The sequence below is a fragment of the Vicugna pacos genome, unplaced genomic scaffold (assembly GCF_048564905.1).
Source record: "Vicugna pacos unplaced genomic scaffold, VicPac4 scaffold_19, whole genome shotgun sequence".
NCBI classification, from domain to species: Eukaryota; Metazoa; Chordata; class Mammalia; order Artiodactyla; family Camelidae; genus Vicugna; species Vicugna pacos.
In genome coordinates, this window is record NW_027328740.1 from 71825267 (window position 1) to 71841691 (window position 16425).

Below are 16425 nucleotides of genomic sequence, written 5' to 3' on the forward strand. Positions count from 1 at the left end.
TCACACAGACACAGACACAGACACATACCCCCTGGATTACTGGGAAATTCACAAGCTTAGGATTTCCATCTTCTAGAAGATAACTTTGTAGTTAGTTTAAAATACAAAACTGTCAGCTTTGGAAAGCCTTGATCACCTGCTAAACCATCCAAATATCAAAGAGACCCAATTAGCCTTCTCGGTAGAATGTAATTTCCCATGATGGCAAAACATACCCTAAAAAGTCCTTGATCTAAGTCTCGTGTTTATCACTAGCTATGATCGTTTTTAAGCACATTAACAGATTCAGAAACTTATGTCTCAACAGCATTTATTCTTATTGAAATAGTATACGTGTTCATTTGCCTATACAGAGACCAGGTCCCATGATGGAGTTTAAGAGCTATTTTGTGTATTGCAATATTTATTTTTAAGTGCAGAAAAGGAGGGTGGGTATTACTCAGTTGTAGAGCACCTGCATAGCATGCACAATGTCCTGGCTTCAGTCCCCAGTACCTCAAAAAAAAAATAAATAAAATAAGGGCATATTTAAAAATGAGTAAAGTTATAAAAAAATGCAGACTAAAAACCACTGCAATCTAGGAGACACAATTACAATAAAAAAAACAAGAGTTTCTATCAATTATTGGCTATTTGCCAATCGCAGAGACAACCAGAAATCACACCTGATAACCATCACGTGTGATTCTCAGCAACCCTACTAAGTAGACACGGATGGGAAACCAGGCTCTGCAGATGAGGAGACGGAGCTCAGAGGAGCCGGGGACGCTGACCGTCCTGCTTCCCGTGACACCACATCAGCCCAGGGCAAGCGCTGACGGAGCTGCAATGAGGGGACACCCAGCTGCATGGAACCTTGGGGCACTGGGGAGTCCCAGAAAACACTAAAAACTGTTCAGTGAAAAACCAGCTCAAATATAATACACTGTGCCACATTCTTTAAACAGGGAACATGAGTGAGACCTTTTTGATGCCTCCGTGTCCTTTCTGCCATCGTCAGTTACTTGCCCTCACAGCGTGACCAGTGATGAACTGGACCCCATATGAAGCGCACTCAGATGGCAGAGCATTTGAAGCTGTTTTATGAAGTTTGTAAGACTCTGTCTGTGCCTCACACAGGCGGTCATCCATCACTTCTCACCGGTGTGGATGTACCACCTGAAATCACTCCTTTCTGCTTTTTAAAATCCCTTCATCTACTCCAGACTTTTCAATAGCAAAGCAGCAGCTAAACCACAGACAGTGGACAGCTTTTCACCAAATTTCTTGAACAGCCCATCGGACTACCTGGAAGCCCTTTACTTTTATTAAACCCACTTCCAGGTACTTCATCATTTTCGGATTGGTGGACTTGGCCTCTGACTGAGCTACTCAGAGAGCTCCCAGCCTCACATCCGTGAGAGGACCCTGCTGTTGGGAGAAATCAGTGAGAAAGGCGTACATCCCCCAGTCATGTCTGCATGGCTAGAAGTGCCACAACGTGCTAAAAATTTATACCATCATAACCCCTGGGCTCCCATGGACTGGTTTCACATTAACCAAACTCATGAGACACTGATGCAAGAAAACCAGAAATTTAACTTATTAATGTAACAGAAGATGTGAAACTATGAACCAGACTGCAATATCAGAGTTCAACCATGAGTATATGTTCTCCTCCACGGCCCAAACACGGGCAGGCAGTCACATGGCAAGTGTGGACAGAAGCAGAGCAGGAAGGATTTCTAGATGAATTCAATGGACTAAATTTCTGTTATACCAACAGATCTGCTGCCTGGAAAACAATTAATTCTAATCACGGTGCACTCTTCGTGGACAGTTGCCGAGACACGACTGTGAGCACCTGTGTAACTCTCCTTTCCCTGTCCTTTCTGGGCTAATTGATGCACAGACGTACAGAAATCGAGGGATGCAGATACATCTAAACACCCAAAGCCCATTCTGGGAGCCACAATACCATACAGCCAGGGTTAAAATACTTGCTCTGCCACTTACTAGTTCTGTGACCTTGGTCAACTTACCCTCTGTGTGCCTCAATTTCCACACTGTGAAACTGGGATAACAATCAAACCTTCCTTACTCGCTTGTTGAGAAGATTGAAGGATTCATTTCTGTAAAACGCTCAGAAAAGAATGTAGCACATTTTGGGTGCTCAACAAATGTCAAATTAATATTACAGTGGTTTACAAGTCTCCTTCCTAATCATCTTCTGTGTTTCCTGGCTAGACTAATACCCAAAGGAAATTCTTATTTCTCCTTTTATAAACTCATGGGATGAACCCTTCTGTTCCATCCCACCACCTGTTTAAACTGATGGAAGGGATACCTCCTCCCCACTCCTCTGGGCCATGCAGAGTGCTACTCCCTTCACAGCCCTGACCCCTGGCCCACAGCTAGCCCTCCTCACATTAACAGATTGAGTTGTGATTCCGGGGAGACAAGCAGGGCATGTGAAACCCTTCCTTTCCCTCCAGTGTTGACTACCCTAGGGAAGCACCCTGGATGCTCAGCTCCATTGCAGAACAGCCCTGTGCATGATGGGGCTCATTCTCTCAAGGGAAGGCTTGCTGTGGCCCAGAGATACCTGGGACAGGGTGAGTCTCTACTTCTGGGACACAGTATCATGACACTCATTTATCCACAGCCCTGAAGTTCATGGAGAACGTGGCTTCATCAGTAACAAAGAAGACATTTATCGCCTGCCTACTCTTTTGTGTCATCTCTCAGTTGGCTGCTGGAGACAACATGTGTATAAGTATTGGTTCCCCTTAGGCCCCAACATATATGAAGTAACAAAAATTTCTGTGGCTTAACGTTGGTCCAGGGCGACTGTGTAACAGTTCTGACTCTGCTGATGCTAAATTATGGGTGTAGGAATTATGGAACGTCCTCAAATATCTTTCATCATAAAATCAGCTTTTCTTATTTTCTTGTTTCTTTGTAATTACCAAAGACTATAAAATGATGGCTGCACACAAAACAGCAGCTAAAGTTTATGAGCTCTCTTGACATACCCACTGTGGTAAACATGTTACATAATTACTAATTCTCACAATTCTACAAAGCAGATATGAGTGTCCCCTTCTCACAGACGAGGGGAAAACTCAGAACGAGCTGACTCAGGATCACATGGTTCAGTGTCAGCACGTGCAGGCAAACCCAAGTCAAGAAACTACACCCCATCATATATGTACCAAATCAACTCCCACCAATTAACACACAGCGGCGGGGTCAATACTCAGGGAACTCAACACACCTTTCAGCTTTATGGTGCTCCAGAGGCAGCTTCTAGCTGTTTTATAATATCCCGGCTCACTGGTTTCTAACACTAGAAGAAAAGCCCGATTTTGCCATTGTTTGCACAGCAAGTCTGAAATGTTCACAGCGAGATAAAAGAATAAAACTATGATATAAGCAGAAAAAATTTTCCAGGTAGAAAGACATAATGGACGTTGTGCTATTCTGAAGCATTAAGCAAAGGAATCAAAATAAAATCACATTGTTTAAGCCTTATTTTACAAACAGAAAAATTAAGACTGTAAAAAGTTGCAACAGCGCCACCTATGGCTAAAAAGACCTTCCAGGTTGCCGGGAAACATGCAACACAAAAATTGACTGTAAGATGAGAAACGAGAATCAGATAACTAGAAGCTTATGTAGCATATACTGCACTTTGCTTCGGGGGGATGGAGGGGTATTCAGTATTTAATCTGATATTGCTAATACTCCTAAATATAAACAAAAGACATAGGCTCATGGAAGCTCATCTTAGAAGAGGAAAGAATCCAGTCCAGCCACTTCATTTTACACGAGGGGAGACTGAGACCTGAGATCTGTCCTCCTGGCAATCAGCAGCAAAGCTCTCCTAGGTCTCATGTCTTGCACTGTAGTAAAAACCAACAGAACTGTACTAGGCCTATATTCATAAAAGTCACGTCTGTATTTTTCCAACAGTAGGTAATCTAAGTATCTTGCAAAATACTTCTCAAAGAGCCAGGAAATCATAGAAGGGTATTGAAATACAAAAACATTTATTTACATATTAAAACAGCATGAGCTTTATTCTCTCTATTAAAAAAGTGACATGTCAAATCAAAATTTTGAAATTTTAAAACCTGAAAAGAGTGCAGAAAAAAATCAAAATTTTCTTTAGTCACAAAAGAGAGAAGCTTATTCCCTGATAATAATCAATGTGGATTTTTCTAAACTTAATGGTTCTGGTCAGAATCCCGAGAAATTAAATGTCTGATGGATGGTTACACGGCAACATGAATTCTGAGCTTACATTCTGTGTAAATAATCTTCAAGGTCGTCTGCTTAAGGCAATTTAAGTAGTCCCTGTCTCACTAGAATGACACAGATTTCATTAAAGCTTCATACTGCACTTAAAAAAAAACAATCCTAGTTACTTTAAGCCATATTAATGTATATCATATATACACATATTGAATATGCATCAGAAATAAGCTACCCTTTTTAGTATTCAGAGTTGATACTTCTAAACTATCAGTCACTGTGAAAGCACATTTTTATTAAGCACCTCTACGGTGCTTTGTATACAAGGCGTCCAGCTCTCACAGTCAGACAAGGTAAACCATATTACTCAAATTTCACAAATGACGAAATATACTTAAGCCATGTAAACAACTAAGATATTCATCATCAGGAAAGAAAAGAGTAAGGATTTTACTTACAATACTCACTGACAAAGTTTTCTTTCATACTAAGACTACATAAAACAAATTCAGTGTTTGGAAATTTTTCAGTAAATAAGCACCACTAGAAAAAACAAGTAACATCATTAGCAACAGTTGGACTTTCAAAGACCACTTCTCTCTTGCACAATAGTTATTTTAAATGTTTTGTTTTTAGTTCTCACAAAGCACTAAATTAAAAAACTATTTCCTTTACAGTCATTACCTGAGAATAAAACATTTGTGAAAATGTACAATTTTAATTTATGCCACTCTGCCTCTCATTCTCACTGGTGTCTCTCCTTTGAAGACCTCATCAGGCTGAGATAGCTAAAATCGGTCATTTATGGGCTCACAGGAGTTCGGGAAAACACTCAACGGGAAGCTGATTAGAGGAGCAATTGAGAATTCATCCTGTGCAGCCTGGATTCCAGCATCGAGCTAGCCACCGCCAGCTGCGTGTCATTTGGGGCAAGCTGACCCATCTCTCAATCCCTCAGCTACAAAAAAGGAGACACTGATACCTACAATCAAACACTTGCTATGAAGTAAAATATGAGCAAAGCATTTTAGCCTCAGTTAGGCGTCCACTCACAGCGAGTTTGGTCATTATGATGATGAGGATGGCTGTTAACAAATTAAGCTCGACCAAACAGGAGAAATCACCTTAAAGGAGAAACATTTTAAGTCCATGAGTATTTCCTTTTGGGTGGACTGTAGAATATTCTATAGATTTTTTTTTAATAAACCAAATTTTGTCCATTAATTGTAGATTTACAGGTTCATGGACAAGTCTCCAGAAAAATAATTAGAGGCCTCTAACCTCTGAAAATTAAGATGTAAATTTAAAAAAAAAATCAGGGAAGAGATTATACCTCATTTGGGAGAGTATGTGCTTAGCATGCATGAGGCCCTCAATTCAGTCCCCAGTAACTCCATCTAAAAACTTTGTTTTTTAAGAAATAGAGAATTAAAGCAAAAGGATGGAGGAATACGGAAATTTTTAGAGACTCATCTCAGATTTAAGATAGGGAAGAAACCATCCAATTCTCAGAAGAAATCTTGAGGACTATGTAAACTGGATCTGAGATGTCTAGTCTTTTAACATTATTCATGAAATCATATTACCAAGTCTTAAAACTACCTGATAACCCACAGTGGTGATACTGATCATAACAGCTACCATCACGTATCGAGCTCCGGCTAGGACTGCTCTGTTCTGACATCTCTACCCCTAAGGCCTCACCAGGCGGAGAGCACTAAATTCGGTCATTTATGAGCATCTCGTGTAAGTCCTCCATTTGTGCTTCTCACTCTCCCCTCACCAGCTCCTCTGAGGGAAGCACTGTTATCATCTTCCCCACCCGCAGATAAGGCCACTGAGGCACAGACACTAAACCCGTTCCAGGCCACATTGGAATTAAAGGACGTCTGTATTTCTGCTGTTTTGCTTTTGACAAAGGAATCTGAGATATCAATTCAAAGCAGACTGTTAAATAATCAAGTCTGTCAGGTCTTCACCTCAAAGAGCAGATACTATAAATTCCTGCTGTAGGATGAGGCTGCCGTCACAAACTGACTCAGCTTGAAATTAATATCCAAGATGAAGCAGCGGATACACGTAAATATTCACGATTGTCAAGTCTGCCCACGGGTCTGGGCCCTTCACTGCCTGAAAGGGGGTGAAATCCCCACCCGTGTCTGGGAGGGAAGTGCGGCTCTTCCCGGGCTCACCCAGGCTTCATAGGCTATTTACCCCCACAGACTAGCCTCAACGGTTAAAAGCTCTCAAGATTTTTACACCAGGCAAAACTGAAAGACATTTCTGTAGATGGAGCACTTTCTCAGGCTTAAATTTTTTTGCCTACACTCAGCCAGAGGGAGAAAAGAAACAGGACTCTACAAAGTCCTGACCCTCACCACTCACAGGAGTAGAATGACCACAGCAGAAGATGGCCCTTCACATTGCAGGATGTGAACAAAATAAAGATGCCCCAACAACAGGCACTCCCAGACACAGCGCTCAGCAGTCTTCTGCACAATCACAGTTGTGCAGCCCTCAACACCTTCTATTTCCAGAACACTTCATCAGCCCAAAAGAATCCCCCTATCACTAGCATTCACTCCATAATCCCCCTCCACCCAGCCCCTTCCAAACATCACCTGCTCTCTGCCTCTGCATGTGCATTTTCTGGGCTTTTCAGATCACTGAAATCAACAATATCTGGCCGTTTGTGTCTGCTTCCTTTCAATTAACATGCTGTTAGCAAGGCTTGTATATTTTGAAGTGGCATCAGCATCTCTTTATTTTTTATTTTTTTTGGAAACGTTAAAGATTATTAGAAGGTGGTAAGTACTATCAAAAAGAGTAGAGTGGAGCATAAGTGATTGTGTTTCAAAGGGAAAAGTGTGGGTTGAACAGTCAGGGTGGACTTCCCAAAACAGGTGGCATTTTTCATTTTCCTCTTTTTTTTTTTCTTTTTTATTCACTCTTACGTGTGAATAATGTTCCACTACATGGAGATACTACATTCTGTTCATCCATTCAGCAGCTATGTATGGACGAGGTCCAGAAGAATGAGTGTAAGGGGTGACTAGCATGGATGGCATTTAAGCAAAGGGCAAAATGTGTTTTCAAAAAAAAGCCAACAAACAGAGGCGCAAGGAAATTCAGTGCGTTTCTGAGCAAAGTGCTTGCTTGCTTCGGCAGGACTACCGTGCAGGGCTGGGGCGGATATTGGCAGGAATCACGGTGAGGGAGTCACCTGAGAAGACATCCCACTGCAAGCAGCTCAGCCAATCCTCCTCCCTCATCCTGTATTGTTAGAGCAATGTTTCTAGGTTACTCTTATTTCAATTAATAGCATTTAACTGCACGTCTGATCATCACCATCAGACCACATTACCTCCAAGTCACAGAAAATCATTCACTGACCGGAGCAGCACCAGGACATAATGGTGATGGATTAGGGAGTCCTGCAGCATTCCAGCCTGCAGGCACAAACCCCACATGTGCCCTGGTGATGTCCAGAAAATAAAATGCATGGAAATATCTCACTGCTGGAACACGACAGCTGCCCTCAAATTGCCCGAAAATCATGCTGGCAAAGCACTACTCAACCTTCTCAGTACAAAAAAAAAAAAAAAGCTAAGAAGGCAAATTTAGGCTCTTCCATTGAAAACCAGCAGCCACCACTGCCAGTATTTGAGCTGGAATGCTCCTGACTTTGAAAACCACTGCGCAGTTACTTTTCAAACGTGAAACTCATATATATATACCACGTAGATGATATTGCAGTAGGATTTTTCTTTTCAAAATTTCCAGTTGCAAAATTAGCACAAGAAAGTTTATGTTTAGGCTTTAAAAAAAATCAATTATCCTCCATTTTCTTAATTTTGAACTTATTATTATTTTATAAATGGAGCTATGGTGCGTATTTAAAACCTTTTGATTTCTGAAAACAAGACGTTTATGACCTCACTATTTCAGAGCAAACTTTAACGATTCTTTGAGAGGTGGGGCCTGGGGTGCTCACTAACAGCTCTTTAAATACTGACAAGGATGTGCTATTAAGTAATACAAAGGCTCTAAGTCCACATTAGCTCAGAAAGCAAAGAAACCACACCAAAGACTTCCTTAAATATTTTATATATTCCTATTCTTTTGAATATTAAAGCTCTTAAAACATATGATTTTTTTTGAAAAAGACAACAGCTGTAATAATTTTCCTCTCACCAAGAAAGCAATCTTTATCAGGAATAAAAACCCCTATGGAAATCGAAATGACAGGACGTTTCTAGCTAAGTGAACATCCAGATCTGAACACAAACCTAAATCCTATCAGATCTCACTCGAAGGAGCTCTACAAAGGCCTGGGCAACCCTGGAGATTAGCTCTTTTGTTCCAAATGTTGGCTGAGCTAAGATAATCACACTAGGCATGGAAAGAGAGAAGAGGAATGTCCCCCTGGCAGCCTCCATCAGTTTTCTTCCAGCCACAAGGTGCCTCTAGGGCAGCCCCGCTAACAAGTCCCCCATAAGAAAAGCCGGCATCCACACTGCCCCTGCCGTCCCCAAGTAGCCCCGAAGCCCATATCCCAGCCTGTGAATGGTCTTCAAATGATCCCCCAGTTGGTGGCACCCTCCACCTCTTCCCCGCTACACACACACACAAAGCCACGACAGCCTTCCCAAAGCACAAATTTGATTACATCAACCCCACTTCAAACAGTTCAGAGGCTCCCTGGTAGAGTTCTAGCCCCACCCCAGACCCTGCTCGCCCAGCTTCATCTCAGTACATAGGTCCCCAGTGACCTCAGGAGCCCCCTGACCTGCTCCTACTTCCCACTTGCCTCCAGGTTCATTTTGACTGTTTCCCAAGGAAGCCTTCCCTCCCTCCAACCTCCACAATTTGTTCCTCTCTTCCTAGAACATTCTAGGCTAACTGACAACGCTAAGCTCTCAAGAAGCAAATACATTTTGCTTATTTATGTGGCTACACTCTCTCTCCCCTAGACTCACTGAAGTGCACGTGTTATGAATAAATGAATGACGGGTTGGATCTCAAAGGGACAGACATACCTGCTCTCACCCGTCCCGACCCTTTTGTCTGTAGTATATCAGAAGCAAAACCAGAAGTACCTTCCCTGAGGGTCACTTCTGTTGACACCCTTCACTGCCTACTGTGTCAGTTCTAGTAAAACTCAACTTCTTCCAAAGCCCTACACCCCGGACTCTCTCCAGTGTCCTCCCCAGCAGGGGCTCCCTCCACCCTGGACCGCACAGGGCACTCTCCCCGGGTCCCCACGCCAAAAGCCTCCAGGCCTCTGCCCGGGCTGCACCTGCGACCTGAGCCACATTCTTGACTCCTTCTCCTGGCTGACTCTTACTCTGTCCTCACAACTGAATGTACAGCCCATTTCTTCCAGGAAGTTCTCTCTGATAATGTCCTTTAGGTCTTGTCTGGGCTCTATCTATAGCAGCAGTACATGGTGACCAACTGGGTGTTTGCCCGCTCCTTTGAGACCACGAACACTTGGGAACCACGTGGGAAGGAGTGAGAGATTACAAGACAGGTGGGGGAATCAAAAAGCAGAAATCACAGCCCAAGTCCCAAATTCAAGGATACTTTCTCAGAAAAAAGTATAAAATATTTCACACGTGTGCCATTTGGCTACTATTTTTGTGGCTTGTGGACAGCAAGAACTTGGTGTTCTAGCCCAAAACCCAGGTTACATGCAAAGAAATGTATATATTCTTATCCAAAGGAAACCAGAGCTGCTCAACAACAGTTTTCATTTAGAACTGAAAGGAAATTTGATAAAGGCAATCTCTCTCTCTCTCTTCTTTCTTTTCTGGAATCATATAATTTTAGAAGTATTTGCGTGACTAACAGACGTCTACAGCCCGTGATTCTGCACTGAAGTGTTTGGGGCTGAGGAAGCCCAGATTACATTCACTCTGTAAATGCAATCACACCAACACACTGATAGGTGCCGTGAGTGGTGGAGCTGATGTTCCAAAGCAGGCAACATTATTCTGTAAGAGAACTCTAAATAGAAAGTAAGAAATGCAATGTCCTGTACTCAATTTCATTTGCTATATGGGCCATTAACTGATAGTATATCTTGACTAATGAAACCCAAAAATAAATTGTCAACTTCGATTTTCTTCATCTGACCGTTTTATGCTAACATCGGATATTAAACTCTCACTCCATATGGAAAGCTCAGGCCTACGCTGCAGCACAGTTACATCCCGTGGAAGAAAGCCGACCAAGGGAGAACTGGAGAGTTTCCCTTCAGAAGCTGCAAAGTCTGGTTTTGCACCTGTACACCATTTGCAACCACGTCATCATCAAAGGAGTTAGACGTTACCTCTCTGGGACGAAAATCACTGCGTGCTTCAGAACCATCAAAGAATGCTGAGCTTTGTGAAACAGTCCAGAGGCGCTTAAATCATACTTTTTCTGAAAGGCTCCAAAACTGACCCACTTCACCATTCCAGGTATAACAGGGAAGTACTGGAAACAGTAGAGAGAACATGCCCTTGAATTCTGACAAGGCCCTGCTTGAATCCTGCTACAGCATTTACTAGTCGCTAAATGGACCAATTCTTTAACCCCTCTGAGAAGGCTTCCCAATCCCCAAAAGGGGGCTGCCGCCGCCCACCTGGGAGGCATGGATGTGAATGAAACACGCAAGTAGGGCGGCCGACTGGTACCTGACACGGGGCCTGGCTAGTTTCCCTCCGCTGCCCTTCTCCCCTTTTAAACTTGCACTGTTCCCCCGGTAACGATCAAGCCCCCGGAACAGACTGCCCGTATCTTCTGTGTATCCCTGGATACATGCCTTACCCTTAGGAGGCCAGAAAAACAACTGCCTCCTCCCAAGTCACTAACAATGTTCTTAAGAGTCTGGGTATTTTTAACTCTATTTTTCAGGGAGACTATTCCAGAATTTTGCAAGCACCATTCTCCAGGTTGGCTCCCCTCCCAGTGCCCATCCCTTCTCACCTCAGATCCTCTGTCTGACTGCCTTCTGTTCATGGGAAAGCGAGTCCGGTAAGGTGGGGCTCCCTAGGCCTCCCTCCCTCCCTCACAGGTGATTGTGACTAACTTCTCCCCACTCCTCACTGCAACTCTAGCTTCTGAGGAGTCTACCCTCCCGTACCCTGCAGCCTCTGCACCTTCCCAAGACGCACACGTGGCCACGACCCTCCCTTCAGATTTCTTCCTGGCTGGCCCTGCCCAGCCCCTGGCCCCTTAAGGATAACTGGCATTGCTTTGAAAATGGCAAACGCCACTGACTGACACACCAGAGCTGTATGGTCTGGGCTTTCCTCCAACCAAGACACAGCCCTGCCCCCCTCAGTCTCAGTCTGCAGCTCTCGAGATGATCTAATTCACATGCAAGGCTGTGAACACCAGCTAAGAATGACGACTCCCAACGTGTATCTCTAGTCCGGCTCCTTCACCTGAGCCCCAGGCTCATCGACCCGAGTGCCTCTTTGAAGTCCTAATTTGGATGACAAATGGCATCTTAAAAATGCCTCATGTCCACCATTTACTCTGGAATTCCATTCCTGTCAGGTATCTCCCAGACTCCCCATTTTAGTAACAGCCCCAGCACCCACCGAGGTGTCTGAGGTCACATTCAATTTCCACTGTTCCCTCCCCCAGGCCCTGCCCTGGAATCAGTCCTGTTATCTCCATCAATAAGCCCATCTCAAGTGTAGTTCTGTAGGGACCATGGCCGGAAACACACAAGCTCACAGCATGGTGCACTAACAGTCCTCCGTAGGGTGCTCCCTGGATGGGGAGGCATCTCCTGCCGCTGGTCACCTCAGAAGGCAGTGGATTCTCACACAGGAGGCCCAGGAGAAGGGACTCAAGGTTCTCCCATGGTCTGAGCTTTGAAGGGCCCGAGGTCTGGGGGAGCTCCTAATTAGCAGACACACTTGCCAATGAGCAGATGAGGATGGGGGAACCCACGCAAGGCTGTTATCACTTCAACTCATGGGCTCTCAGGAGCCATGGGAAAGGCCTGTGTCCAGTGTACAGCCCAGCCATCACAGATCCCAGCCTGCATTTGCCAACCCGGACAGCCTAGACTCCATCTACTTGCGACACTTACTTCTGTTCTGTTCCCCACCCAGAATGTGATGGACTCATTCAGATATTCTGGCCTGTCTCAAGCGAGACAAATTCAGTGAAAAATGAAGTGTCCACATTTGGACCAGAGCATGAAAGGAGAAACAAGGCCTCATGGTCAGCATGATGGTGGTGGCCAAACAATTCCACCAGGTGAGATGAACCAGGGTAAGGTTGAGAATCCAAGGTCCTGGGTTGGACAAATCATCTTCCTTCATTGTTGACTGGGGTGTTGGGGACTGACTACCACAAACTAACGACACGTTAGGGGGCCCACGTGGTGGGCGTCAGCTGCAACAGAAACGGATTCAGCTCTTTACTGCCAACATGGGTTAAAAGTAAAGGCCGAGGCAGGAAGGTCTGCACGGCTGCTGAGGCAAACCACAGACCCAGCTCTGAATGCCCACTGGCTGGAGCAGAGAGGAAGCTACGGCCCTTTTAGCAGTCCCTTTGCCCAACAGATCCAGGTAAGCCAGCTACTTAGGAGAAGGCCATGTTGTCCTGATACTCAGAAAAACCAGCCTCGTAAAGGGAAAAAATAGTGGCATGGATTTTAGACCCAATTCTGCCCATTTATGAAGGCAAAGTAAAGTAAATGGCACGGGGAAGTTGAATGCAAAAAAAAAAAATTAAAGAACCAAACGGTGACCTCTTCCTCCAACAGCGTCCCCTGCAGCTGTCACCTCCGTGGCGGCCACATCCTCACCAGTGACCGCCGGCCAGGAAGCGACGTCACGCACGTCACACAGCGACAGCCAGGAACCGCGTGCTGAGCACGTTTGTGTAAAAGCAGGAATCGAGCAAAATGCTGCAGAGTTTGACCTTACAAGTTTAAATACTCCATGAAAAGAATCCCTGAGCAGCCGACTAAATCAATTCACATCTTACTTCTTCAAAACAATGAAACAAATTTAATAAGGGCGCATTTGTCATCAAATAAAAGGAGGACCAAACATGTTCCTCAAAAGCAAGGATTTCAACAGGTATCAAACACCAGTGGGTGATGAGCTAACAAAGCAAATATTCCAAAAAATTAGAAAATAAAAAATGACTAAGATAATAGATGGATCAAAACAGCTGTTAAGTTGTTGCTTTTTAAAGCGATGGAGACTGTACGGAGGGCAATCTGGCTATTTCCAATGCAGGGTGTGCACAGCCCACATTTTCAGAAGCAACAACATGCTCACTGGGCAGTACAAGTGAAAAAGGAGTAAAGAAAAAGGAAAAGAGGAACAAGAGAAAATTAGAATCACACAAGAACAAAAATAATTTTGACTGCATGTACAAGAATTTATGTGAGTGTGTGAGGCCAGGGACGCGGGGATGGTGAGGCCCAACCTCACCTCCTGCTCAAGGGAAAGCAGGGGCCTGAGGGGAGCGGCGCTGCCGGGGGACCACAACGTGTTCAGCTCCCCTAACCAAAATTCGACCTACAAGCGACTAGGCAGCTTTTGAGCTACAAATTATTGTCGCATTTCAGTCTGAACCGTTTTACTCACTTCCACCAAGAGTAGCAGGAGAGAATGAGGCTCTGCTCCTGCACCAAAGCATTGTTTAAAAAATTAATGACTGTGGAATAGTAAAAGAAACAATGGAGTAAAAGTGACTGGAGGAGAATGTGCTTGACCCGAGCTCACTGGCCGCGTTATCTCAATGACGTTCAGATGCTGGCTGAGCCCTTATGGTACCAGAATAGACAGACCCACAAGGAGGCAGGTTTAATGCGCTGAACCACTGTGGGCTAAGTACACATCCGGCTACTCCGCCAAGTCCCAAGGGCAGACTTCAAAAGGCAAAAACAAGCTGGCATTCTCTGGTGGGTCTGCAGACTCAGAGACAAGCATTTGTTGAGCAAAAATGTCACCAGTGCCTCCTATGACAAAAGAAGTGGCACTGGCGTGGGGGCTGGGGCAGGGCTCCAGGCTTCCACTGCTCACTCACCAGTCTGTCCAGGGGGAGAAGGTGGTCCCTGCTTAGGTTTCGCTGATGCACCTACTTGACTAATGTCTGGGGCCTCAGCAGGAGTTGACAGATGAGGTGAACGGAGCGAGACTCTGTGTAGCACGGTGCTGGGAGCTATGCCCTCAGCAGTGCCCAGGCTCCTAAACATGCCAGCTCATCTCCAAGAAGCAGATGGGGAGTGCGGGCATGTAGATCACAGGGCCCTGTGAGGACAAGTACAGATCATGGCCACGACATGCCTCTCCTCTTCCTTAAGCCATAGAGGTATTTCTGGGGAGGAACAGAAAATTCATCCAGAGCCTGCTAGGTGGGCTCTCGCAGGTGGGACTAGTGTCCCCTGTGCTTCTCACTCACAGGGCTGGTCTAGACATTCTTTTTATTAATTCCCTAGCATCTTCTCCTCCAACTTACCAACAACCAGAAAGTAGGATCTGATCTTAGGTAAGTTCAAGAATCACAGAGCACCACCTCCAAAGCGGGCCCGGTAGCACATGCCAGGTCTTCTGACCGCCACCTGTGGGACCACCATGAGCCCTCTCCAGACTCAAGGACCGAGGCCGTAGGCCGGGGGGACACAGCTTCCCTCACTCACCCCAGCAAAGGGGGACCACGTCTCGGCAAAGGCATCTCACCCTCTTCAGCCCGAGGGAAAACATGATAGATATACGGGGAAACAGAGCAGAAGGTGGGGGGTAGGCAGCCCAGAAGAGCTCATCTGTACTTCCGAGGCAAAGTGGGGCCATTGACTTAATCACAGGGACAAAGTGGGAATGAACATTTCCCTGCTCTGTCCCATACACCGTGATACGCCTTTCCCTGCATAAGGAGTTCATTAGGAAGTCCCTGGCGGTGTTTCTGATGTCCTAACTTGGCATGGTGGCTGTCGGGCAGGAAGAGACGGCCTGAGCTGAAAAGGTGCTGGGCCTGGGAGGCAGGTGACAGCGGCTCCAGCCGCAGCTCAACCAGCGCCTCGTTCTGCCTCTCGGGGCTCAGCATCTCATCTATAAGCAAAGGGATGAGCATGTACCAGGACAGGCTGCGCAACAGAAATGAAATGAGAGCCATGTAAAGAAAGTTTCCCAGTTGCCACGTTTAAAATTTGAAACAAAGAAACAAAGCAACAAACAAAAAACAAATACTAGAATGTGATTTTAAGAACAGATCTTACTTAATCTACTGTATGTAAAATACTATTATTTTGACATGTAATCAATATAGGAAGTAGAGAGATAGTTTATGTACTTTTACTAGACAAGCCTCAGCGTCTGATGTGCATTTGACCTACAGTACATCTCAGCTGAGTCCAGCCTCCTCCCCAGTGCTCCTAGCATGTGGCTTTGGCTACTTTATTGGACAGCAACTCCAGGGGTCCCACCATGTTCCTGGCTGTAAAGCGGGAGTAAGTGTCCACAATAACCCTAAAAGGATCTCTCTGAAATAAAGGCGGATTCACTTTGAAATGTCTGGAAACCGGCGGGCTGCACCTCCCTCCCCCCTTGGCTACAAGACAGACTTCTTCCTTGCTGATCCCTTTCTGGATGTAGGGAAGCAATCCAGCACACAGCCAAGGTGGACTGGCTTCCAGGTAAACTTACCTGCTGTCTGTGTCCAGTCCCATGAAGTCCTCCTTCTCAAACGGGATGCAGGGGAGGGGGATCTTGTCCCCAGAATTCTTGGGGCCACCATCCAGACACTTGGACTTGAGCAAGATGAAGAGTGACTCAGTGAAGTCCTCGGTCCTCTTCTCCACCACCCTGCAGTACTCTTAGATTGAAGGCAACGTCGGTGCGTGTCTGCTCGGATACCTCCCCATGCTGCACAAAGACAAAAAGCTGAGAGTCATTAAGCGATGCACCATACAGCTCCTCTGCATGTGGAGCTTCTCGAAGGCCTTGGCAGAGAGACATTCGGTAATGGTGACAAGGCCCACGACCTTGGGGTGTTTCTGGAAGACGCTCCACCGATTCTCGGGCACATAGCGGTGCCTGTAGTGGATACAGAGTGTCCACTGGGAGCCACAAGGGCTGATATGGCTAACCGAGGTGAGTAGCTGATAGATGCAAAAGAAATTCTCCTCTGAGATGATCTCTATGGATTGGACCACAACGGGACGAGTCT

At 45.3% G+C, this 16425-nt stretch overlaps 1 protein-coding gene across 1 annotated transcript in view; it reads right to left on the minus strand.

Moving 5' to 3' along the window:
• Positions 1–16035, minus strand: part of LOC140693516 (uncharacterized) — a 62960-nt gene extending 46925 nt beyond the window's left edge. Inside the window, exon 1 of the mRNA XM_072957336.1 lies at positions 15903–16035. The gene's annotated coding sequence lies outside the window, so the exon portion shown is untranslated. The remainder of the gene's footprint in view (positions 1–15902) is intronic.
• Positions 16036–16425: the final 390 nt, after the last annotated feature.